General features: G+C 56.3%; 1 pseudogene across 1 annotated transcript; it reads right to left on the reverse strand.

The window, feature by feature from the left end:
* Positions 1–7,173: 7,173 nt before the first annotated feature.
* On the reverse strand, positions 7,174–20,863 carry LOC106007601 (interferon-induced GTP-binding protein Mx1-like; annotated as a pseudogene). The gene is made up of 9 exons (XR_015451348.1): positions 20,038–20,863; positions 19,496–19,634; positions 18,794–18,991; positions 17,417–17,495; positions 16,564–16,686; positions 16,101–16,242; positions 10,225–11,958; positions 9,169–9,428; positions 7,174–7,770 (listed from the first exon to the last, which is right to left on the reverse strand). The product of XR_015451348.1 is annotated as an interferon-induced GTP-binding protein Mx1-like (transcript).
* Between the last annotated feature and the right edge of the window lie 4,110 nt (positions 20,864–24,973).

Genomic DNA, 24,973 nt, shown 5'->3' on the forward strand with positions numbered 1-24,973 from the left:
GCTTTAATTCCAAGAACCTGAAGATTTCTTTTGCCCTTAAGGTTGCTGAACCTGCTAGAGATCTGGCTGATTTCACTGAGCCGTGAGCCCCCAGCTTTGAGGGTATCCAAGCTGGAGTCAAGCATGGAGGTCAGCGCTGACTGTGTGAGCAACACGAGCTGTGAGCTAAGCATCACCCAGGCCAGCCAGGGCCCGTTGGCCCTGAGAGTGAGGGATTGTGGGAATGTGGAAGATCCCAGGACCTGGGAGGGAGGGAGGAGCCAGGAGACAGCCTGCTCCCCCCAGGCTGCAGTCATCCCCACGGTCTGGGCAGCCCGGACATCCCCAGGGCACTGTGGGCAACTCTCTTTGCCCCTCAGACTGCCCATTGGTCAAAGAGGAAGTGGCGGGCAAAGGGAAGCTGGCTTCACCGCCATATCTGGGTCCTGCTGTTGTCATAAATCCTCGAGGCCCCTGGACTCCTGGAGCAGGACACGGGCCTCAGTGTGTGGGCACAAGGCTGTGTCCCGGGAAGTGTGGGGGCAGAAGATGGAGGCCCGAGGGGTGTTGCCAGATCCCTTTGGGGCCTGAGCACCTGGGAAGGGGACAGTCCCTGCTGTCAGCCTCCATAGCCTCCTGGCAGGGTGGTCCTGGCCCTCAGCACCCTCACCAGGTCCCGGAGCTCCCTGCCCACACCCCAGTCCTGCTCAGCACCAGCGAAGGGGGCCCAGGAGTCCGCACGGCAGCGAGGGTCGCCCTGGGGCGAGTGAAGGCCATTTGCTACCTTGCGCGAGGGAGGTAACGACAGAGCACAGTGCAGCCTCCAGGGTTCCTTATGGGTGCGGAGAGGTCACTGGCCCCCGCAAGCGCCGTGGTTTCTTCCCTCCAGGCAACTTCCCTGGGGTCCCTTGTGTCAGATGTGACATCCACACACCCCGACCTCCTGGGATGTGCCGCTGTGTAGGCTGCACTGTGCCCTGGCTCCTGAAGGGCACACGGGAGGCACCGCGAGTCTCCCTGAGTGGTTCAGATCCGGCCGGTGGCCACAGACCGTCTCTGGAGAGCGCAGCCCTGGAGAGGGAGGCTGCTCTGTGCAGATGGCAGGACTTGAACAACAGCAGCTGGGAAAAGTAAACCGCCAGCGTGCTGTGGGAGGCAGCAGGACCGCACAGGGTTGACTGGAAAATATGGCAAATGTTTGAGTCTTTAAATTTATGACAGTAAAGACATGTTGCCATTAATCTCCCTCAAAATCCTCTCTTTCACTCTGAACACACGTGTCCCGTCCTCCTTGACACTCTCTGAGGCAGCTCTGGAGCCCTCTTTCCTGAAAGTCTTTAGTTTTACCCTTGTGGCCACATTGATGTCCTGAATGGATTCAAAACATTTCCTTTCATGGTCATTGGACTTTGGGGGAGAGCTGGAAGTCACAGGGTGCCAGATCCAGTGACTAAGGCGGATGAGGACCCAGCACCGTGTTTTAAGAGCTGCCTTTCCATTGGGTGGCGGTCAGCAGCAGCAGTCACTGTATTTCTGATCACACCTCATGAAGACACTCAGGAAAGAGGACTCCAGAGCTGCTGCAGAAAGCGGCAAGGACAATGGGATGAGTGTGTTTGAAGCAAGGGGGGGAAATGAACAAATCGAAGTAAGGCTCTATTGATCTATAGAAAAATTATACAAAATAAAATTTCTGAACAATTTTTTATGCACTTTCATGGCTTTGGTTGGTACGGGTGTAAGACTGGGATTTGGAATTTTTTCCCTCTTTTCCTAATTGTAGATGTCATGTCGCATAGCAGTGACTCCCTACATGGGAGAGCAGAGGTTTTGCTGATCACAACCTGGCTTTGTTACCTGCCATGCTGACTTTCCCACTGTTCCTGTTCATTCACACTGTTAAGTGTTCCGGAAGTTTACAGTGCCGGGTCCAGGTTGATTGGAGCCGCCTGACTTTCCCTAAAGTGTCAGACGGGGCCTGGTTCAAGTGGCAAATCTTTGAGCCAGGTGCTGCCTTTTTCAAAGATGCCAAAAGTAGTGCTTTTCAGAATGTATTCTCTGTATACCTTGGATTCACATCCTGTAATATATGATCCTTGGGTGTAACTTGTGTTTCTGAAAGTGCTTAAGATTATTTTATATTTCCCTTTTGGAAGTCTGCTCTATTTCTGGGACCCTGAAGTGACTAATTAAAGTTACAATCAGCGAGAGGTCTCCGGTCCATCTTAGAATAGCTCTGTAGATATGGAGTCCCAACAGCCCTGCCCTGCAAAACTGCAGTTTTCTAAAATAATCTTATTTTTATACCTGTACGTTCCACTGATTTCAGATGTATGCCATTGAAAAGGAAATAAACCGTGTTCGATTATTTGAATACATAAGACTTCTAGCTTGTTGGGCTTGGGACTTTTTTTTTTTGAAACACGTCTCCTGAGTCGCACTTTAGGAATTGCCCCAGGTGATGAGTCGGGGGCTGGTATTGTCATGGCATTCACGTGGGCCCTGGGAGACACCAAACAGCCCCACGGAGCAGGGCTGGGCCCAGGGATTAAGACTCGGAACTTGCTGCAAAGAATAAAGACCTTCAGAGTCCAGAAACCACACAGGGTCTGGGGGAATACCACCTGTAGAAACGAAACTGAAAAGTGGGGTGTGGCGGCACACGTCTGTAATCCCAGCACTCCGGGAGGCTGAGGCAGAAGGATCGCCAACTTCAAGGCCAGCTAGTGAGACCTTATCTCGGAATAAAAAATATTTTAAATAGTTTATTTTAAAATAAACTGAAAAGGCACAGGGAGCTCTTCTGCAGGACTGGGGCGGAAAGTCCAGCCCAGTCTTGGGGACTGACAGGAGGGGCTGGAAACAGTCGGCTGCTGTACTCCCAAGGACCCCTATAGAGATGTTGTTCCCCGTTACCAATGAGACCAGCTCCGCTGAGACATCTGCCCAGGAAAACAGAGCTGGAAAAGTGTGTGTACCGGGCATGGAACCAGCTCTGTCCTCGCTCACCAAAGCCGAGCTCTCTCCGTACCCCATACTCACCCGTCTGCATGCCAAGCCCGCCCCTTCAGGGCCTGGCACATGGTTTGTGGGGTGAGGACCCGGCTGAGCCGTTCAGCCTCTACAGAGGGCACCACTTGGGAGGGCAGAACACTCGAGGCACGAGACGACACCACCTGAGAGATGGCATCTAGCTGCGACACCAGCCCTTTGATCTTACCTTCCTCCATGAGTACACCCGAGGCCTCCGAGGCACATCCCCAGCCCTGTTTTATTTTTTATTTTGAGATCAGGTCTCACGGAGTTGCTTAGACTAAGCCTGAACCTGCAACCCCCCTGCCCCAGCCTCCCAGAGTGCGGAGATTACAGGAATGCACCAGCACGCCTGTCTCCCACTTTCTGTCTAACGAGAAAGAGAAAGCAAAACAAAGCCATGAAATCAACCATTCACGCCTCATTTGGAGCAAGCAACAGTTACCGGAGAAACAGAACAATACTCTTCCTAGTAACCTTAGAGATACTTTGTTTCAGTTTAGTTTCCTAAACTCCAGTCCAGGAATCCCATTCTCGGTCCCTGTGCAGCCTCACAGTGTGATTCACAGGTCCGTCACTAGGTGGTGCTGTTGCGATGCTTTGTGGCCCAATTTGGGGCTCTTGGATTTTTTTGTAGGGGTTTTTCCCTTTTTTTTTTTTTTTTTTTGCCTTTCACAGGGAGCCTTCATCGTTTGTGTGTGTGTGTGTGTGTGTGTGTGTGTGTGTGTGTACCATGTCCCAAAAAGTGTCCAAGGATTCCCACTCCTTACAGGAAGACTTGCACTAGATCAGCAGGAAATCCTAGGAGTGACCCCAAATCCACCTCCCCAGCCCCAGGGGACCCACAAAGTGCCTGGCTTCTCCCTGTCAGTGGCGCCGTGCAGATTGAAGACAACACCGTTCTCAGCTGTTATCCTTTATGAGGTGAAAACTAGGAAACTGAAAGGAAAATTATATTTACAAGCATTAAAAATGTGCTAACACCAAGTTCCACCAGGGGGAAATACTTGTAACAAATAAAAGGACGGAAACCGATAGTCGCCAGGCAGCACATTCTGCCCGTGCTGTGCGGTGTGACGTCCTGATCTCAGAGCAGCAGCCGCGTGGCCAGGCTGTCACCAGACCGGGGTGAGGGCAGGACTGAGGACGACCCGGAAACCAAGAGGAAAGGGCAGCGTGGGGAGGAACCTACCCAACAGGGTGCTGTCCCATAGGTCATGTGCAGAATACGGAGGCGAAGGGCCACTGTCCTCAGCGAGAGGGACGTGCAGAATGGTGACCGTGTCCGCCGGCCAGGGCCAGGCTGACCTTCCAGGCCTACCCAGGTCCTGCAGGTGATGAGCCACTACCCTGGAAGCCTCACTCTGATGCAGCCGGTGCCCACTCTGCCCTCACCCGGACTCTCCATCCCTCCAGGCAGGGGCCAGGCAGCAGCACTGTGCCCTGGAGCCCACTGAGGATGTCCGACCAGCCAGGCCCAGGCGGGGGCCTCGGAGTGGTCAACATCTGCTTGTCCTCGAGGCTGCTGGCTTTTTGTGTAGCTGACACCTCTGGCCCCTCAGCACCCAGCCTCGTGGGTCTGGGCCTGAGCTGGGGCTGAAGGACCTCAGGCGCTTGGGCTGCTGCAGCCACTGGGGGGCACAAGAGCAAGAGGGGAGGCAAAGAACAGGAAACGCAGACGGCTCCTGCGGCAGTTTTATGTTGGAAAAAATCACCAGCATGGAAAAGCAACAGCCATGCCAAAATGAGGCTGCTGTTCTGTGCTAGGAGTTCAGTTTGTTGTCCCCACATTGTGTCCCAACATGGTGGTCCCTGATGCTCTCGTTCCCCCAGAGATTTTATCCTCCACACTTTTAAGGAGTCTGGGCTCAGGGTCCCTTCTCTGTGTAACATTTTAGGGCTGCTGCACATGCAGTCCACACTGGCTCTCCCCTTGGCAGTTACCAAGGTCTCTAGCCGTCCAAGCTAAGGGGGCAGTGCGAGTGCTCAGGCCCCCGGCTTGGCTTGGTTGGGACCCCTGAGCAACCATCAGCTTGACTTGAAAATGTTGTAGCCTCAGAGATGCAGTGTTACGAGTAGATTAAGTGAACATGGGCGGAAGATTAGAAGCAGCAACATGAGAAAGTGGAGAGGGGACTTGCTGGTGGCCTTGGGTTCAGTGATTTGTCCATACGGGTAACTGTGTACCTTGTCTTGTGACCCCTGCTCGACAGAGCTGCTTTTATCAGCATATTAATTCTCCTTTGTCTGATGGCGGTCTGTTAGCAAAGATTAATATTTTCACAGAGTGGTGTCTTAATTGACCTTCCCTGGCTCCGGAAGCGAGGCTGCTGGGCTGTCGCCATATGCCAGGCCTTGTATCATCTGTTAGTATGGCTGTTGGTCCTGTCTGGGACACACTGGGAGGAACTGAGTAACGACTAGGGTTCAGCGTTGTGGCCTTTTGGGTCACAGTTGAGCAGCAAGGGAATGTAGAAGGCCCTCGGGGTAACCTTCGCGGGAGTCCACTAAGTTTCATCTTCTGTGTCCCTCAGGGATATCATCCTAAAACACTGGGTTAGATCATTTTGCTGAGAGTGCTATTTCTGCAGAATTCTGAGAGGCAACAGAATAAAGTTTAAAAAGAAAAATAAACTCCGAAGACTGAGGCAGGAGGATCGCTGCAAGTTCAAGGCCACCCTGGGCTAAATACTGAGTTCAGTGCTAGCCTGGGCTACCATAGCAAGAAGCTGTCGAGAAAACTGAAAAAATATACAGCAAAACCAAGAGCAAAACCAACTCACCTGTAACCAAGGAACGTGACCTTTAACATCCCAACGTTTATCTGGACGCAGAGGCCTGGCCAGGGACACTGAGCACCCGAGTCCTGAGCAGTGGCTTGGTGCCTGTCCGGGCAGGAGGGGTGCAGGTGGACGCGAGCGGACAGCAGCAGGTGTAGGCCCTTGCCCTGTGTCGTGCCCCAGGTGGGCTGCGCAGCCCTGACGGGGCTGGGCACCTCCCAAGCCGGGCCACACAGGGCCCGCACCGCCCCTCAGGGCTCTGACACGGTGCACGGGCACTTCTGCCCATTGCTGATGGTGAGGACGGGCAGGGCCCCCACACGCTCGCTCCCTGCACTTGGGCTCCTGGGTGGTCCCAGCCAGTCGCCCCAGTGCATCCCCTCTGGGGAACCAGAGTCCCCAATTGCCCATCCTCACTTTACAGGCACCACCAGGAAAGCTGCACCCAGAGCAGATCCGCCCAGCGCCTGGGCCCCCAACCTCTTTCTGGTGTCCCGGGAAGATGGGCAGGGCTGGGGCTGGGCTAGGAGGGGATCTGGGTGACAGGGCAGGCCAGACAGCAGGTGGCCAGGTGGCCGTGTGCAAAGGGACAGACCTTCCTCGGAGCTGCAGGCCACAGAGGCCTCGGTGCGCTCCAGGGCCCTGAGCCCTGCAGGTGATAGGCCACATGGGGAGGGCTCAGGGCACCTCCCACCCATGGCCACGGACAAGGACGTGTCCCCAGGGAGCCTGTGTGAAGGTGGTGGAGCTGACGGAGGATCTAGGTCACAGAACCTGGGAGGGAGGTGACCCGGGCAGGGTCTGCAAGGGCAGTGACAGGGACCAGGGTCCAGCCCCACCCTGCCGCCATTGTCCAGCGTGGCCTGAACCCCCTGAACCCCCCCCCCCGCACTGGGATGGGTAGCACTGAGGCAGCCTCTGTTTCGGGGTCTCTGTAGACAGCACCGCTGGGCCCTCAGCCCTCCTCTCTGATGCTCCTGGTCCCCTCTGGGCCCACAGTCCCCACGCCAGCCATGTCCCTGTCCCTGTCCCTGGTCCTCCCCTATAGGCCCTGGGGTCCGAGCACTGGAGCCAGCTCTGGGAGGTCGGGGTGCCCTGCGGCTATGTTGCCCGTCCTCTCTCAGCCCTTGGCTCAGCCACACGGGCCTGGGGACCAAGAGTCCCCCAGGATGACGGGGCTCACGGCTGCCCCTTCTCGAGCCTGGACCCCAGCAGACCTTGGCTCAGTTTCCTCCCAGCTCCTCCCCCCTGGGACCTGGCTGTCACCTGCTGCCATCCGTCAGGAGCCAACCCCTCCCAGGTTCAGCGCTATGGCACAAACAGCATGGCGTCTTCTCAGGCATGTCCATGCAGACAGATTGAAGACCCGCAGACCCCCATCCAGGCGAGGAGGTTTATTATCGAGTCCAGGGCAGTGGCAAACCAGGGCAGGGCTACAGCTCTAAGCCTGGGGCTGTGGCAGAGCTTGGGGTGGGGAAGGGAGGAGCAGCTTTAAATTGCTTCTCTGGGGCTGTGTAAACCTAGATTACAGGTCAGGCCGCTGCGGGACACTCTGCGCCAACAGTCCTCCCTGCTGTGCTCTTCTGGCTGGAAATCAAATCACTTTCCTCACTCCTCCCGGCCCCCAGGGCTGCTGGGTGAAAAGCAGAGATCTCACCTCGGCCTCTGCCCGCTGAGTATCTGCTAAGCAGCTAGCGCTCCCTGGCACGGCCTCAGGAGACGCTCAGGCCTCCTCCCTGGGCCCTGGAGCCAGGTTAGCCCGGGAACTTGGCCAGCCAGCGCTGGGCCTGGCCCAGCTGCTCCAGCCGCCCCTTCAGGTCCTTCCTTCTCTTGGTGCTGCTGCTCCCCTCCTGCAGGAGCCAGGCACAGGCCTCCTTGTCCTGTAGCAGCTGGCGCTCTGCAGCTCCCGGCCGAACCTCTGCAGGACGAAGTACTGGATGATGAGGGGGACTTGTCTGGCCAGGCTTCGTCCGACCTCCTGGAGGGGAAGGGTGGGTCACAGGAAGGTTTCCACGAGGGACGCTGCTCTCCCCACATTCACACGGCACCTGGGGAGAGCACCCCACTTCTTCCCGTGTGGGCCGAGCCTCTGGCTCTGTGGCAGCTGGGTCCGGGCCCGGCAGGAGCCTGGGTCCCAGCTTGGACAGAGTCCTCACCGCTCCTCCTGCTGCCCCACTGTCCTCACTCACTTGGTCTGACACACGCTGACCTCAGGGCTGTGACACGTGCTGGGGGCCCAGCAAGTTCTGCTGTCCCCGTGTGACTCAGCTTCCTTCTCTGGGAATCAGGGACAACCTGGCCACAGACCTCCCCAGACGGTGAACCACTGAACGTGTCACAGGCACCTGCTCGGGGGGAGGCCAGGCAGTGACCAGCACCAGGTCTGTCCTGCAGGTCAGCCAGCGGGAGCTGAGCAGGGATGCAGGTTCTGGGACCACAGGGAGCCAGGCGTGGCCTGTCCCCAAGGCAGGGAGGAGAACAGACAGGGTGCCACAAGGGGGGCTCCCAGGAGCAGGAGAAGCCAGAGTGGGGACAGCGACACGGCAGCAGGAGGGATGCAGATCCCCGCACAAACTCTGCCCGTGTGGACACAGGGACGGGCCTGGAGGGCACTGAGCCCCAGACACCGGCTGGCCCTGTGCTGAGAGGACCCTGAGCCCCAGGCCCGAGACGGAAGCTGTCACCTCCCCAAGCGCCATGCCCGTGCGGCCTCCTGCTGAGCCCCGGCCTCCGAAGGTGGCCTGACAGCAGGCCCGGGGGGGGGGGGGGGGCGCAGGGCTCCTTCTCCGCTCACGGGTCTCTCTCCGCTGCACCATAGCCCTCGGGACTCAGGGAGGGGGGTTTGCCTCGGTCTGGCTATGGTGGCTCCGTCCTGCAGCTCGGCTGCCCAGGCCCCACCACAGCCGGTGCCCCACACCTGCGCCCTCAGGGCCCGTGCGCTGCCCAGGTGTGGAAGCCCGGCCTCGCCCCAAGAGGGAGTGGTGCGGTGCCTGCCGACCCAGAGATGCCCGGGTCCCTGTGCAGATGCTCAGTCCCCTGCTGGGCCCCACTGCCCACGAGCGCCCCTCCTCTACCGCCTAGGAAATGTGCAGCGCGGCCAGCAGGGGCGCCAGGAGCTTCCCAAGGCTTCCCAAGGGCCCAGCCTCGTCCCTGGGCCTCTGCAGGAGCAGAGGGCCTGGTGCAGTAGGAAGCCCAGGTGCAGCGAGGCCGAGTGGCAGGCCAAGGCTTCTCGCCAAGCAGAGCCAGGTGTGCGGGCTCTGAGCGCCCAGCGCCTGTCAGCTGAGTGGGGCTGCTCCAGGGGCCCCGAGCTGGTGGGGCTCCCTGCACCCGCAGCCCAGACAGAGGGGCTCCCGGGGGAGGGGAAGAGCACACGCACCTGGCGGTAGGCATTCAAGTGCTGCAGGACTTCGGCCACAGCGGAGTCCCGGGGAGTGGAGTCCCGGGGAGCAAAGCTGAGGCCTAGGCAGGATTTCTGGGCGTCCTCCTCCCTGACCCGCTGCAGCGCGCCTCGGTAAGCCTGGTCCTGGCAGTAGACGATCTGCTCCACCCGGAAGTGAAGTTGGATCGCCTTCTCTGCCGCTTCTGCTTCGTCCCACCGGATGTCCTCGATTTTGTTCCGCGGGAAGAGAAAGCTGACTGCAGACCCACAGGAAGTGAACCCAAAGCCCCGGAAAGAGGTCACCGAGAAGCCGGGAGCTGGGCCACCCCGCTGCACCCTGGCCCCCAGTGCTGTGCGCGGGTCCCACCAGGCCGGGCTGTCTGCCCAGTCCTCAGCCAGGACTCAGCCCTCTGCTCCCTTGCGGGTTTGCTGTCTGAAGGGAGCCCATGGCGACCCCGGGGTGCCCGGGGACAGGAAGGGCACAGCTGGATCAGTCCCACCCCACAAGGGGCCTGCCCTGGCTTTGCAGGCCACTGAGGCTTGGCCCAGAAAGCACCCACTGCCTGTGAGGCTCGGTGCTGGGTGGGTCCCGACGCTGTCCCTGTGGTCACTGCCCCTCAGGGACAAGGCACTTGCGCGTTCAGGGCCCAGGCCAGCAAGGTGGCCACCCTCAGGCTGGGGCTGGAGGCCAGCAGAGCTGGGTCCCTGCCGTGCTGAGAGCCCGGGGCTGCCCGCAGGGACCCGCAGGGCACAGACCTGGGCAACAGCTGTCTTGTTCCTCCTCCCACGACCCAGTCCCTGAGGCCCCTTGCTGAGCATCCACGTGGGGCCCTTCCCTCCCAAGGGACCAGAGTCTGCAGCCCGGGCCCTGCTTCGGGAGTTTCCCTTTGCGTCTCTGACCCCTGCTCTGACCCCACACTGCTGGTTGCTATTCCCAGGCCGCCGGGCGCCCACTTCTCCCACGCAGAGAGGACATCGGAGTGGGGCTCGGGGCAGAAGTGATGCCTGCTCCCGGGCAATTTCTGCTGCCTTCTCGGAGCGTCCTGGGCTTACCTTGCAGGTCTTGTGCAGGTTAAAAAACCCACTGAAGTTCCTTTCAGAAACCGCAGTGAAGGTGTCTCGAACCATAACTGATCAGAGAGGGAGGGCGAGTCAGCGCTGACAGTAGCTTTTCACTCCGCGTGGACCGGAACACGCATGCGTGAACCTGGTCAGAACCCGGGGTTGCCTCTCTGCCTCCCGCTCAGCCGCGCCGCTCCCCGAACCCCTGGGGCGCTCGGCGCAAACTTCCTCCTTCCAGCTGCAGCTCACTGTCCACCTACGTTTCCAGGTCTTCCCTTGTAAATCACAAACATGAACACTAAAATGAAACCTGCGCTTCAGGCTCACATTTATCAGTAGGACCTGTGCGCCCACGTTCTTAGTTTGAACGTGAATCCCAAGAGCTCGTTGGTATTTAAAGGAAGCTCACTGGCATCGTGTTATTTTCTGAAGTCAGCGTCTACGCAGCTCTCTTCCGGGACGTTGCTATGGCGTCTCCCAGAGTCATTCTGCCCCTCGCCTCTTACTGCTCTCTGAAAAGCGGGGTCCGCACACAGATTTTTAACTTTGTTGTGGGTCTGGCGGCGCCAAGTTCCGCAACCCCTCTGGGGGGAAGGTGGGCGTGGAACTGAGGGCCCAGCCTCCTTACTCTGCAGCCCCGAGGTAAAGGCACAGGACTCACCTGGGCATAGGCGTGGGGAGCCGCCCTGACCCGCCCTCCAGGAGCCCGGAGGTGGAGGTCTGTGGAGGAGGCCAGCAGGGGACCTGAGGGGAGATCCACTGGGCTCCCATCCAGGGGGCCACACACTTCAAGGAGGGGTGAGCAGAGGGCAAGACGCGGGTCTCTCCTGGGGCTTGGACCCTGCCCTGGCCACAGCGACGCCCCGCACTAGCAGGGCCCAGGGCACTGACACCCTTGAGGCACAGTGGCCTGGAGCAGGAGACACCCGATCTGCTCCCGAGGTGTCTGGACACAGCTCAGGGCGCCTCAGCACTTCCTGTGTGATGGGAGCGCCCCGTGGTCCGTGGGTGGCTAGGAGGAGGCTGGTTGCCAGATGGACGGGGTCAGAAGCAGGGGCAGAAAGCTGGGCTGGAGCTGTCACTGAACCCTCCCCACTGCAGCCTCCCGGAAACCCAGGTGTCCACATTCACAGGGAACACGTGCTCCGGGAGGAGGGTGCAGCCCCACTCCACAGCGACAGGCGCCGGATCCCTTATTACACCAGGATACGTCCCTGTGACATGCCAGGACACGTCACTGACACCGCAGGACACGTCCCTGCAGCATGTCCCTAGGCGGGGAATAGAAACCTGAGCACAGGGTGGCGGCCCCGATTATAGATGGTCACTCAGGACTTGGGTGGACCTGCAGCCTCGGGACAGTCTTGGGGACCGAGCCCTCGCCTCAGCAGAGTGCGCCATCCCCCAGTACTGTCAAACTGTGACCTGTGGGCCCAGGCTGGCATCCGGGCATCAGAGAACAGGTTTCCGGGTCACAAATGCCCGGGGGAGGGCTCTGAAGTCCGGCTACCTTTGCTCTCTCTTCCTTGCCCCAGCAATAGATGCCACCAAGCAGATCCACCTCACCAGTGACCTCGTGCAGCAGCTCCACCGCTGGTTCCTCCAGGGCCTGCAGCTGGCTTTTCATGAGTGTCTCAAACGTCCTGTAGTTCACGAACCCAGGCAGCTCTCTGCCACAATGCTGGCTTTCGAATTGCCAGACTTTACTTTTTAAACCATCATAACCTGCAGCAGGAAAGGGTAGCTTTGCAGTATTTTACAAAAACAAAGTTCTAATAATCCCATAAATCCCAATTATCAAGCCCCAATCAAAAATAAATCTTGATTTTCAAATGGGCCACTACCCCAGAACTGCAGTAAAGAAACCAGCATGAGGAGGATTCAGCTCCATGAGCCTGGCTGGGCGTATAGAGCCAGTGAGCCAGGCACAGAGCAAGAGCAGAGCTCAGGTGCATGGATCCTGGGGAAGCACTGGGGTCCGGGTTTGAGCAACCCCAGGAGATTTTACCAAAGACAATGGGTCAGGGCAGCACATGCTCCTCACCTGAGCCAGGGGCCCGTAGGACGCAGCATGACCCTGAGCACTGCTGGGGCCCTGCAGGTCGCCTGCTCCAGCTGTGAGGAGCAGGAAGTGGCCCTCCTCACAGGGACACATGGGGAGCGGGCACCCTGGACAGTGCCAGGGGCTGTGAAGACCCCATGAGGGATGCAGAAGGGCCCTGCCTCCTGCCCTCGGAGGGGTGGTCTGGCTCCCCTTAGGATGGGAGAGATTCCCCATGGGAATTTCACTGCCTCCTCCAGGGGGCGATCTGTGGTTTCTGGGGTGTCTGCCAAGCTGAGCGACTCCCCACTGATGCGGGGACGGGCCCGGCCCCCACCCCCATGTCCCGCCCTGTCCCCTGGCTCCAGCCCTGTACCCCGTCCTCTGCTTCCTCTCTGCATGGCGACCCATGTGGACATTCCTCAGGAAAGGAAGCTCATCACAGCGCCTCTGTCCCCAGCTGCTTTCAATCCGCACCAGGTTTTCAAGATTTAGCCACATTCAGAGTGTCAGTGCCTCTGGGTTTCTGTGGCTGAATGTGTCACACTGACAGGGTTACAGGCTCTAGTGTGTGCCCCAAACTCCTGTGCTGGGGTCCTAACCCACTACCTGCAAGGGTCACTGTGTCACACAGACAGGGACTCTAAGTGGGAAGCAGTAGAAATGAGGTCGTTATCCACTATCACCACTGCTGTTCAATATAGCTCTGGAAACATCAGCCACAGCAATTAGACAAGAGAAAGAAATGAAAGGAATAAAGATAGGAAAGGGAGAAGTTAAACTGTCATTATTTGCTGATGACATGATACTTTACATAGAAGACCCAAAAACTCCACCAAAAGACTTCTAGACTTAACTGACAGATTCAAGAGAGTAGCTGATACAAGGTCAACACTCAAAGATTAATAGCCTTCTCACACAAATAACAGACTCACTGAGAGAGAAATTAGGGAAACAATTCCTTTTACAATAGCATCCCCCAAAATGAAGTATCTAGGATCCAACCTCAAAAAAGAAGCAAAAGACCTCTACACTGAAAACTACAGCACTCTGAAAGAGGAGATCAAGGAGGATATAATAAAATGTAAAGACATCCCTTGTTCCTGGGTAGGAAGAACCAATACAGTGAAAATGGCCATACTTCCAAAACTGCTATACAGATTCAACACAATCCCGACTGAAATCCAAACAGTATATTACACAAAACTAGAGAAAACAATCCAAACATTCACTTGGAACCAGAAGAGACCTAGAATAGCAAAAGCCATTCTAGCCAACAGAGATATAGCAGGGGGTATCATAATCCCCAACTTGAAACTATACTGCAAAGCTACTGTGATAAAAACAGCATGGTACTGGCAAAGAAACAGACCTGAGGACCAGTGAAACAGATTAGAAGATGCAGAAACAACTCCAGACACACACAGCCACCTCATCTTTGAGAAAGGAACCAAACACCCTCACTGGAGGAAAGACACCCTCTTTAATAAATGGTGCTGGAAAAACTGGATTTCAACCTGCCAAAGATTAAAACTAGACCCCTATCTTGCACCATGCATTAAACAAAAATTGAAGTGGATTAAAGATCTAAATATTAACACAGAAACACAAAACTTGCTGGAAGATAAGTTAGAATTCTTGAAGACACTGGCATAGGAAAAGACTTTAGGAACAAATCCTTAGTAGCACAGGAATTAGCACAATGAATCAACAACTGGGATCTCACCTTATTAAAAAGCTTCTGCCCTGTAAGGGAAACCACCAACAGAGCTAAGAGACAACATACAATGTGGGAAAAAAATTTTATCAGCTGTACCTTAGACAAAGGACTACTATCTAGAATATATAAAGAACTTTAAAAAATCATACCCCCAAATTTAAAGACACAATTTAAAAATGGGCCTCTGAAATGAAAAGACATTTCTCAGACAAAAAAGTAAAAGCAGCAAATAAACATATGAAAAAATGTTCAACATCACTGGTCATTCGAGAGATGCAGATGAAAACAACACTGAGATTCCACCTCACCCCAGAAAGAGTGGCTGCTATCATGAAATCAACCAATAACAAATGCTGGCGGGGGTGTGGGGAGAAAGGAACCCTGCTCCACTGCTGGTGGGAGCGCAGACTGGTGCAACCACTGTGGAAATCAGTATGGAGATACCTCAGAGAACTAGGGCTAGAGGTCCCATTTGACCCAGCTATTCCCCTGCTGGGGATCTTCCCAAAAGAATTAAAAGAATCATACCACAGCAATACATGTGCACGCATGTTAATAGTGGCACAGTTTGTAATAGCTAAAGCTTGGAAACAGCCCAAGTGCCCATCAACTGGAAAATGGATAAAGAAGATGAGGGTTTTTTTTATAACATGGAGCACTACTCAGCCATAAAGAATCAGAAACATTTATAGCTCAATGGATGCACACTGAGGCCATCCTCTTAAGTGAAATAAATAGGACACACATGTGTAAATAACAAATAGTTTCTCTGGTGTGTGAAACTTAAAGTCTAAATAAGGAACAAAATGTGTAATTGATAATGTGAAATAGGAAGAAAAGGTCTAAAGGGGTAGTAGAAGTGGGAGGGGTAGGGGAAAGGAAAACTATGAGAAAAGGAAAAAATGGAAACAGAAGTCTCTGTAAATAGGGAGGGGTGGAGGGGGTGAAGGGAGGGCAGGGGAAGGGGGAAAAAATAAGAACCAAGAGACTCATGTAAAGGTACAAGATCCCAATGATGAATGTAACTGTGTCGTATACCTAAAATGGGCCAATACATTTTTTTAAAAAAGAGGCAGATGAGGTCGTTAGCGGGGTGAAGAAACACGACCATCACTGCTCCAGCAGGGCTTCCACTCCTGATGGAGAGCAGGGAGCTCACACCCACCCAACTACCCCAACCAGTGAGGTCGGATCCTCTGCAGCCATGATGCATGCTGACTGCTAATCAGAGTCTCCTGATCACCAACCAGGTGGAGTAACAGGCTCCTGAGATGTGATGATCATGGGGCACTGCACCCAATTTCATCAATGAATGCGCTGAGGGCCCAGCTGGAGGAGTGAGTCTCGCGGTGCACCTGGGGAAGTCACATCTCTCTCCACTGTTCTTCCCCCGTGCTCAGCTTCCCAGCCACCATGAAGGAAGCAGCTTTGCTCTGCCTGGCCCTTCCGCCATGACATTTCTGCCTTGGAGCCGGCTGACCACGGACTGAACCTCTGAAACTGTGGGCCAGGCAGACCGCCCCGCGTCCTCTACGCTGTGGGCGTCAGCAGCGGGAAGCTGACCAGGGTACACGTGTCCCTGGCAATCAGTCATAGGTGCTGGGCAGCCTCGCTCCCGACAAGGAACAGAGCCAGGGCGGGTTCCGTGTTGACGATGCCCCACTCCCACGGTCCTCCTCCCACTCACACCATGCTGCTCTGGGTCCTCATGGACCACACCGGACACTGGACTGCACCCTGCCTCACTGGCGGGGTCAACGTGGCCCCCAGGTTCAGATGTTGAAACTTCACCCACAGGGTGGCGCCATTCAGAGCGGTCTTTAAGAAGATGTCAGGTCGTGGGGGCTGCACCTCCACAAACAGACCGCGTGTGCTTAGACGAGAGGCCAGACAAGCTTCCTTCCCTCCTCCAGGTGAGGCCACCGCCAGAGGTCGCCACCTTGGAGAGCCCGCAGCTGCAGAGCCCCAGCCTCAGCAGACACCCAGGGCACGGGCGCCGGGACCTTGGGCTTCTGGGCATCTGCAGTGGGCAGCGGGCCCTGCCCTTCATAAACGGCCCTCGCCGAGGCGCTCAGTTACAGCAGCACGATCGGCCCACACACTCACCTTTTTCAAAGTGCTCTTCGATCATGGAGTTCCAGCCTTGGAACTTCTGCCGGAGTCTGGCAAACAGCCGGGTCCCATTCTTGCCCACGCTCTCCTCGCCCTCGACTAGAGCACGGATGTCCTTGTTAAATGCACTGATCTTCTGTCAAGAAGAGAAACAGCAGAGACGTTCCGATGCTGGGTCGCGTGCGCCTCCCGGTGGCCACTCTGCATTGGCGGCGGGAGGAGGCTGTGCCGCCAGGAGAGCCCGAGCTCCCAGCTGCCCTCCGACCCAGTGCCGGCTGCTCAGCGTCCAGGCCCCGAGCAGGGCTCCTGGCCTCTGCCTCCAGCCGGCCCCTTCTCCGTGCGGAGCGGGCGCAGCGAGTCAGGAGGAGCCTGGAGCGGGCGAGGACGGCAGGTGCAGGCGCGGGCTGCCGGGGACAGAGGCGCAGGCGTCTCCAGGGCCAGGCAGCGCGAGCCCCACCTGGATCAGGAAGATCGTTTTCTCATTTCCGTCCTCTGGGATGTCCATGCCGTACTTTTGCAGCTCCTCCGTTATTTCCTGGTGCCGCTCCTTTATTGTATTTTCCAGCAGCGGCAGAGATTTCTGGAGCACAAGAGACAAAGTGGGACCTAGAAACCTGGACTCGGAACGGAGGGGAGGCCCGGCCTGCTCTGCCTGGTCCGGGTGACACCTCGGGGTCCTGGGGCAGAGAGGGAGGCGCAGCAGGGCCTCCCATCTCCCTGGCAACCAGCCGCGAGCCACACAGAGGCGCCCACCGCGCAGTGCCCGGCCCACTGAGGGCCACCCAGGCAGCTCCTGCTGCGACTCCTCGGCAGGGACAGTGGCCTGATGCTCTGTCAGGAAAAGTGGCTGCTGGGACAAGTGCAGCCCCCACGCGTTCACACCGTTTTCTCCTGGGGCAAAGCAGCAGGATCGTGTTCCCGCCCCCGGGCCTGCCTGGGTGTACGGACCACGCTGGCCCGGATGTTAGCACGGTCCCTTCCCGGGCTCCAGGTGGCAGGGTGATGCGGGTCACTAGGAGGCTGGAGCCGGGACACGGGGGTCGCCCCGGGCTGGAGCAGACCGGGGCGTGGATGCCGGATTGGGCCTCAGGAAAGAAAACCTGAGCTCAGGGTTAGGAGCCTGGCCCAGGGTGGAGGCACAGGACCAGGAAGCACGGCCCGCTCAGGGCCGGGCCGCAGGCAGCGAGCTCCTGCCCCTGGGGTGGCCCAGGTGAGCTCTGCCCTCACCATCACGGTCCTCGAGACTGCAACCCGCTCTCCTCTTGGTGTTGCGGGACCCTCTAGGGGACACAGGGCCCGGCCAGACTTACACAGATGTGTGTGATGAGCTCAGAGGACAGTCTCTCCGCCAGGCGGGGGACCGTGGCCTTTCCTTCCTCCAGCAGCACCCTGAGGGGGCCAGAGAGAGAGGCCTTGGGGCGCATGCGGGGAGGCCAAGCCCAGCTCAGGTGCTCCGAGGGAAAGGCTGATGGGGGAAGACCCGGCCCACACGGTGGAGCTGCTCATTCCACCCTTCCGCACTGCTACTGCTGCGCACTCCCGCCCAGCTTGGTACGGAAGCGTCTCGGAGCAGACTTGTGCCTCCCAAGCCCACGCTGCACGCGTCTCCATAGCTCGTGCACCTGCACACGCCCCTTCCGAGTGTCCGGCTGGTGTGAGCACCCTCTGTCCCTCTGTGTGCACAGGGCCGGCTGCACCCAAGGGCACCATGTGAGGAGCAGGGAGGGCTCGCTGTCCTGTCACGCTGCCCGCCTCTGTGTGCCCCCTGACGGGGACGGGAACGTTCAGGGTGACAGAAGGGGGGAGCCAAGCTCAGGCCTGACTGTGACAGCACACGGGTGCCAAGCTTCCATCTCCACAGTGATTTTCTTTTTCAAAACAACATAAAATACACATGCGGTGAGGTGGCCTTTGGAACGATTTTGGTGCCAGTTCGGTGGCATCAAGCTCCTTCAGGGTCACCCTGTCCTCCGGCGCCTCCTCATGGGCAGATGAAACTGCCCACACCCACACCCTGGCCCCTCCAGCCTGGTGCCCGCCTCTCCCTGCCTGAGGTGGTGGCCAGGGGCCTCACTCAGTGGGCCACCCAGCCTCAGGCCCGCGATGTCGGGCTGCCTCGCTCAGCCTGGCGTCCTCCAGGCCCCCCGCGCTGCAGCTGGCAGGGGACCCCTCCTCTTCGAGGCTGGAGACTGCCCAGCTCGGGCGGACCCTGGTGTCTCTGCCACGGACCCGGCTCCTTCCAGTGTGCGTGCGAGGCTCGTCTGTGCTTCTGAGGCCGCCTCCCTGCAGCCTCCTGGGAGCGCTGACCCCTGACAGCGCCACCTCCTGTGCCCTTCACTGGTCAGAACTGGCCCATTTTCCACAGGTCCAACACACACGAGTGGCTGTGTCGGGCTGCTGTCTTCTCTCGTCACGTCTCTGTTGCTTCGGCTCCCAGCCCCGCTGTGTGTGGTGACAGAGCCACGTCCCCCCTCATGGTCACTGATGTTTTCTTTTGCTTTTTGCAATCCTTTGTGAACTCTCCTTTTAATTTTACAGGCCATTTCCACGGAACACGCACACGCTCACACACATGCTCACACACGCTCACACTCCTGCACACCCGATAGCCGCCTTCCAGGCTAAGTCACCCTGGCGGGGACAGATGTCCCTGGCGGCACTATCCCAGGACTCGAAGTGCAGCGCACCTGAAGAGAGGGTGGTCCTCAAAGAAGGCCTGCTCCCTCTGCAGGGCCGCGGCCGGGCTCAGCCGCGCCTGGATGTCCTGCTGGCTGCGGCACCTGACCACCATGTAGCCCTTCTTCAGGGGCACAGCAGGTTGTGCACCACGTCCACCACCTTGTCTTCCGTGCCTTTGTCCACCAGGTCGGGCTTCGTCAGGATCCCTGCACCGAGACTCCTGGTCAGGGGACTCACGCAGTCCCCAGATGGAGGCCAGGGTGGCTCCTGCCCGGCCCAGGGGCCCAGGGGCCCAGGGCTTGGTCCACCGAGCTGGAGAGCCCTGCAGGGCAGCCACGAGAGGGCAGCGCCTGCACCAGGGGCTCTTCCCCCTACCTTCCCCAGTGCTGGGCGAGGAGACTCCACTGTGCACGCCACATCCCCAGGGACATCTACTTGCTCCCTGCTCCTTTGGCTCCCAGTGAACTCGACGCCCTCATGCCCTGGCCCTGCCTGCCCACTGCCCTGAGCCCACCACAGCAGGAAGGTGGAGAGAACCAGGCAAATGGTGGCCACAAGGGCCAGAGAGGGCGCGCTCCTCCCGGCTGTGGGCGTCCGGGCGGCTCCTCCTGCGGGGTGCAGGCCCCCACTCTCTGTATGCAGAGCCAGCCCTGGCTTCGGAGCCGCCTTCCCACGGGCACCCCAGCCACCAGTTCAGCCCCACTCCGCACCTATGGTCCTGTCTCCTTCGGGATCCACCTGCTTCGCCATGCTCAGAGCCTCCGTGGTGGCAATGTCCACGTTGCTGGGGACCACCACCAAGTTGATGGTCTCAGCCTTTTCAATGTACTTCATGATGAGCCGCTTGATCTGCGGGAGACGACAGCACAGCCTCCTGAGATGTGAGGGAGGGGCAGACCGCCCTGGCTGCACTTGCTGGATTCATGGACACCAGGGCTGTCTCCCCCTGAGCAGTAAGGTCAGAGAAGGGGCCCCAGGAAGGCTGCCCTGGGGCTGCTGCCAAGCTGAGGGAGACGAGCTAACTCATGTGCAGCAGTCACGAGCTGAGGGGGCAGGGACGACCGTGAGTTTGGAGCTGCTTGACTCCCCCTGAACGCTGCCATCCGGCAGTCGCAGTGCCCGACACCGTGCCAACAGTGCTGTCCGGCCGTGCCCGGAGCCTGTGGCCAGGAAGTGAGGCTCCCCCACCCCCAAGTCTCCCTCCAGCTGTGCTCGCGCTCTTCTCCGGGGCAGGAGCCTTCTCACCACGCACCCTCCCGAGTGCAGGTGCCGCGGAGCGGAAGCGTGGCCTAAACTGAGTCGTCCCAGGAAGCGGGAAACCGAAGTCTGTGTCCGGTTGGGCCGCTTGCCTCACGTTCAGCATCAAGCGTGGTGCTGAAGACCACAGGGCTCTCCGCTGCCACCGCACTGCACTTGTCCCTCTGCAACACAGCCCTGCACCCACGGCCCACCACGCGCTGTGCCTCCTGCACCCTACTGCGGAGAAACCGGGCACACACAGGACGCTTCTCTCCAGGGTGCCTGAGTGTGCCTTAGGTGAGTCGCAGTAGCAGCCTCCTGTAACAGTGCAGAGCCTTACTAGTTAGAGCAGGAAGGCCATCAGAGTTGGAGCGGGAGAAAGACTGGGAGTCACCCGGTGCATGCGGGGAAGACTGCGGGCCTGAAGGTGACGAACCCCAGGCATTTTAATTTGGGAAGCGTCAAAGAGGGAGAAAGGAGCAGGAATGTGGATCGTGTCCTCTGCCCCTGCGGCCTCCTGGAGGGCAGGACAGACCCCGCTGAGGACCAAGTTTAGCGGGAGTTGCTGGGCACAAGAGCGTGGTGGGCAGAGAAGAGGGGGCGGGGCCTGGGGGCTTAGGGCAGTGGGGGTGCAGTTGGTGGGATAGATTTCAGGTTCAAGGACAGCATTAGAGTCAGCTCTACTCGACTGTGAGGAGGAAGAATTTGGAAAACTGCAGGATTGAGAGGAAGTTGACTGAGAAGGTAAAAGAAAGCCTACAAGAGGGAACTTTGGACGGATGGCCATTGTGCTGGATAAATCTGTTTAAATTTTAAGATATTCAGACGTCAAAGGTCCCATGTTTGCGTTGTTGATAATCATCTATTAAACCATATTATGGAAAAAATAAAATTTTAGGGTTTGATGTATCCCCCTCTGAGAGAGAGATTTTTTTTTAAGATGTTAAGGAGCAGAAGAAAGACGAGTCTTTGAGTAGTCCGAGGGACGAATTGGAATTGTCCATAGCAGAGTGGTGGGGTCCCTAGCCAGATGGAAGGGAAAAGAGCAGAGAAACAGCACCCCGTGTCTCCAAGTGTTCTCTCAGTAAGGGTGGCTACCAGTGGGAGACCAGTGTCCCCTGCTTCCTAAAGGACCAGGTCAAAGGGACCGTGCCCCAGGACGGAAGAACCAAGACCTAGTGCTAGGATTTACAGATGGACACACTAAAGAAATTAGCCAAGTCCTCCGGAGAACTAGAGACTACTCAGAGGATGGCTACCTGGATTGGAGAGGAGGGACAGGGTGAGGGAGCACAGCAGCAGCAAGGACAAATGTTAGGCTGATTTAAAACCCAGAGATGACCAATGTAGCAGGAAGATTTATTGCTACTTTTTTTTGCTTCTTTTTTTTTGGTACCAGGGATTGAACTCAAGACCTTGCATTTGCGAGGCAGGCAGTGGCACCACTGAGCTAAATCCCTGACCCAGAAAGATTTAGTAGCATGACAAGTGCAGCAGTGCATCACGGGGTCTGAAAGAGGCAGAAAAGCAGCTTTTGCATCTGGGGGAGAAGGTGGAGCTTGATTGGGGAATATAATAATGGATGGCCTGAGGGCCAAGCAAGGACCCATAGTCCTTTGCCTGCTTGGGCCACAGATTTCATAAGCTCAGAATGTACAATATGAGCCCAGCCCACCCGGACTCCTTCCAACTTCATCTCCCCGGGATCTCTGCCCACAAACACCTGGTCAGAAATTGGCTGGGGAAGTAGGAGGCAAGCAGGAGTGCACCTGGGATCCTAGGAGCAGGGGCCTCATCCCAACAAAGACACTGCATTGTGTTCGTGGTGACAGCACTCCCTCTGCTGAGGTCACCCTGACATTACTCGGATGGAATTACCTATGTCATAGATGAGCCCCCAGAGAGATATACAGGTTAAAATATTAATCAAGACTGTAAGAGTGTAGTTCCCTAACCTTGAGCTGAGATACTCCAGGACACTTCAACAAAATCACAGGGCTGGATGAGACTTTTCCCAGGGATACACAGAGACATCTTTTGGGTACCACCCAGCTTCCCATTACTGAGTTGTTGGACCTACCTAACATACAAATACATCTTCAAGTGTGTCGCTGAGGCAGGCAGCATGCTGGATAAGTTACTGAATCAGTCAAGGCACTGTGAATGGAAGAGTCTGAGGATCTCTCCTATAACAGCAAAGGTGGGAGTGCAAGGCTGTATTTGTATGGAAAAGCTAGCAAAAGCCACCACAAGCACAGGCTGAATAAGGCCACTATTTATTGGGTGCACACAATAATCAGAGGGAGTATCAGGTGACTCAGGGCTGCAGTGATCTTATGCTGATGAGGATCTTATGTTGATGAGGGAGGACAGCGGGGTGGGGAAAGCATTCTTGCAACAGCAGGTAGTGGAGGCACACGGAGCTATGTTTCCTCATGGCATAGCTGGCTTACAGGCAAGAAGACACTAGTCTTTAGATGACCCCAAGCACAATATAGTTATGAAATGATTTTTCCACAAAAATTATGTAGAATGGCTCTCAGTGCTCAAAGCCATACTTGTCTCCTCATAGTGCTTTCCATGAGCCTCGAGGGCACGTGGCATTATGCTGGGCTCTTCTCCTCATCCCCATATTGTGAACTGAACCCAGGATCTTTGCGTGGAGTTGCATCCTCAATGCTTTTTATGTTGTAATTTTGAGACAGGGTCTCAGGAAGTTGCTAAGTTGCCTAGGCTGGGCTTGAACTTGTGGCCCTCCTGCCTCAGCCTCTAGACTGCTGGGATGACAGGTGTGTGCCACCATACATCTCTTTGATATTGAAACCCAGGGTTAAGGTTATTTTCATCAGATATAGGGAATGTGTATAGGTAACTCACTGAGGAATAATGTTTTCCCTCATTACCAAGAGTTTGGTCTTCAGCAAGAAGGCCTTATGGCAATTACTACCCTCGACCTGTCCATTATGTAGTAGTATACAACTAACTGGTGACAGGAAGAGCCTGAGGAAAGAATTACCTTTGCTTTGGAAATTTGCAAAAATGGGAAAAACATCCCATAACTAGGCTATATGATTGGTTTATTTGTTTGCTTTTGGTACCGGGGATTGAACTCGGGACCTTGCGCTTGTGAGGCAGGCGACAGAACCACTGAGCTAAATCTCTGGCCTGTAGGGAATATGATGGGATGTGCATCATTCAGCTGTAACAGGCTGCCTACCAGACAGGAAACACACATCAACTGCTATGCAGACTACCCTAGATACCCTTTCCCAGAAAGATAGCCTTTACAACAAGCATCCCTGGGCTTCTCTAGCAGGTTTTGGAATAAAGTCGGCCCCCTGCCTCCACACTCTGTCTCTCGTTGGCTGGCGTGGGGCAACCAGCCAGATTTGACACTGGTATGATGCTACCCTGTCTTTATATGGGAGGAGGATGTGGCACATGGGCAAGTTAAGTAGCTTGGATATAGTCTCACAGCTGGAGAGCAACATATTTGGGGCTCTCATGAACATTGTGTGGCTTTGATGAGGGAGAAGCAGTAACGTTATTTAGATTTTGGAAACACATGACCATAGGTGATGGTCAGTTCAGAGACATGCCAAGACTAGCTCCTCTCCCCTTCTCTTCTTTTTAGCTGTTTTTATTTATTTGTGTCTCAAGCTTTCAGTGTGCTTCCCTGGGCCCAGAGGAGTCTCAGTTGGTCCACGTGGTCGGAATGCCTGAGGCCCATCCACTCCTAGCTCCCTGGACCCTACTGGCTCCAGGATCTTGGAGGAGCTTGGAAGCTCAGTGCCCTCATCATGGAGAGCTCTGAAATCAACTTTCAAACTTTCCTTTCCTTGGCATCTTAGTTCTTGTTGCTGGGACAAAATACCTGCCACCAAGATAAAGGAGGACAGGTTTATTTTAGCTCACAGTTTGTAGAGGTTTCAACCCATACTCAGCAGGCTCCAAGGCAAAGTGGCATGGCAGAGGGACATCGAAGGGAGAAACAGTCCATAGCAGGGTAGGCAGGAGGCAACCAGAAGCAAGCCTCCCTTTTCCTTTTATTTCATTCGGGCTATAGGTCTACTGATTGGTGCTACCCACACCAAAAGTGGACCTTCCCATTATCTACACCCAAAATTGTGCTAAAACAATCAGTGGACTAATTTAATTAGCACACACCCCTAATCCATATTCATACACCAACCACCTCTGAAAAGCCTCACCTATAGTTCAGGAGGCTTTTAGGGAACACCTAGATATTAGCCATGATAGCATCTTACTGTGTCACTAATCGGCTCAGTGTTCTTTGGCTCACTTTGGATGGAAATCACAAATTGCAAAGCAGAGCTCTCTTGATATTTGTGGTGCTGGGCTCTGGATGCCAGTGCCCTCTGACCCCTAGTGTTACAGCTTCAACTTTGAATGCCAGCACCTCTTAGTTCTCAGTGCTGCAGCTCCTAGCCATGTCTGTCCTGCTGCTCCTCAACAACTGGAGCTGTACCACTTGGCAGCTCTCTTAAGCTCTATGGGCAGCTTCCCCTGCCTCTCTGGGGCTCTTTTTCTGTTCTCTGTGATCCTCACTGGTCTCTGCCACTCTTAGTTCTTAGCTGTTCCCAAGGACTAATAGCTCTGATGTTACCAGCTCTTTCTTAGCACAATCCACTCAGCCTATACTCCCTAAAACAGGAGTCATAAGCAGGAAATAGGACTACTCTAGGGAGGCATGCTTAGGCCTTGCTGCAGCACAGTGATGCATGGAGGAGCCCCCCTAGACTGACCATGGCAAGTGGGGGGGGTACTGCTTACATAGAGGAGGAGCAGGTGCATCCGTGGGCAGTCTTCTGCACTTTGAAGACCTAGTTGGGGACTTTTGAAGTAGTAGCAGAGGGGTGGGGCCATCTGGAGGTTACAGGGCAGAGTCATCTGGGTTAGGACCGTGTTTTAAGCCTACTTCAGATAAG

This window comes from Heterocephalus glaber, unplaced genomic scaffold (assembly GCF_053883595.1).
Source record: "Heterocephalus glaber isolate CG9 unplaced genomic scaffold, H.glaber_assembly_v1.0 deba00000122, whole genome shotgun sequence".
NCBI classification, from domain to species: Eukaryota; Metazoa; Chordata; class Mammalia; order Rodentia; family Bathyergidae; genus Heterocephalus; species Heterocephalus glaber.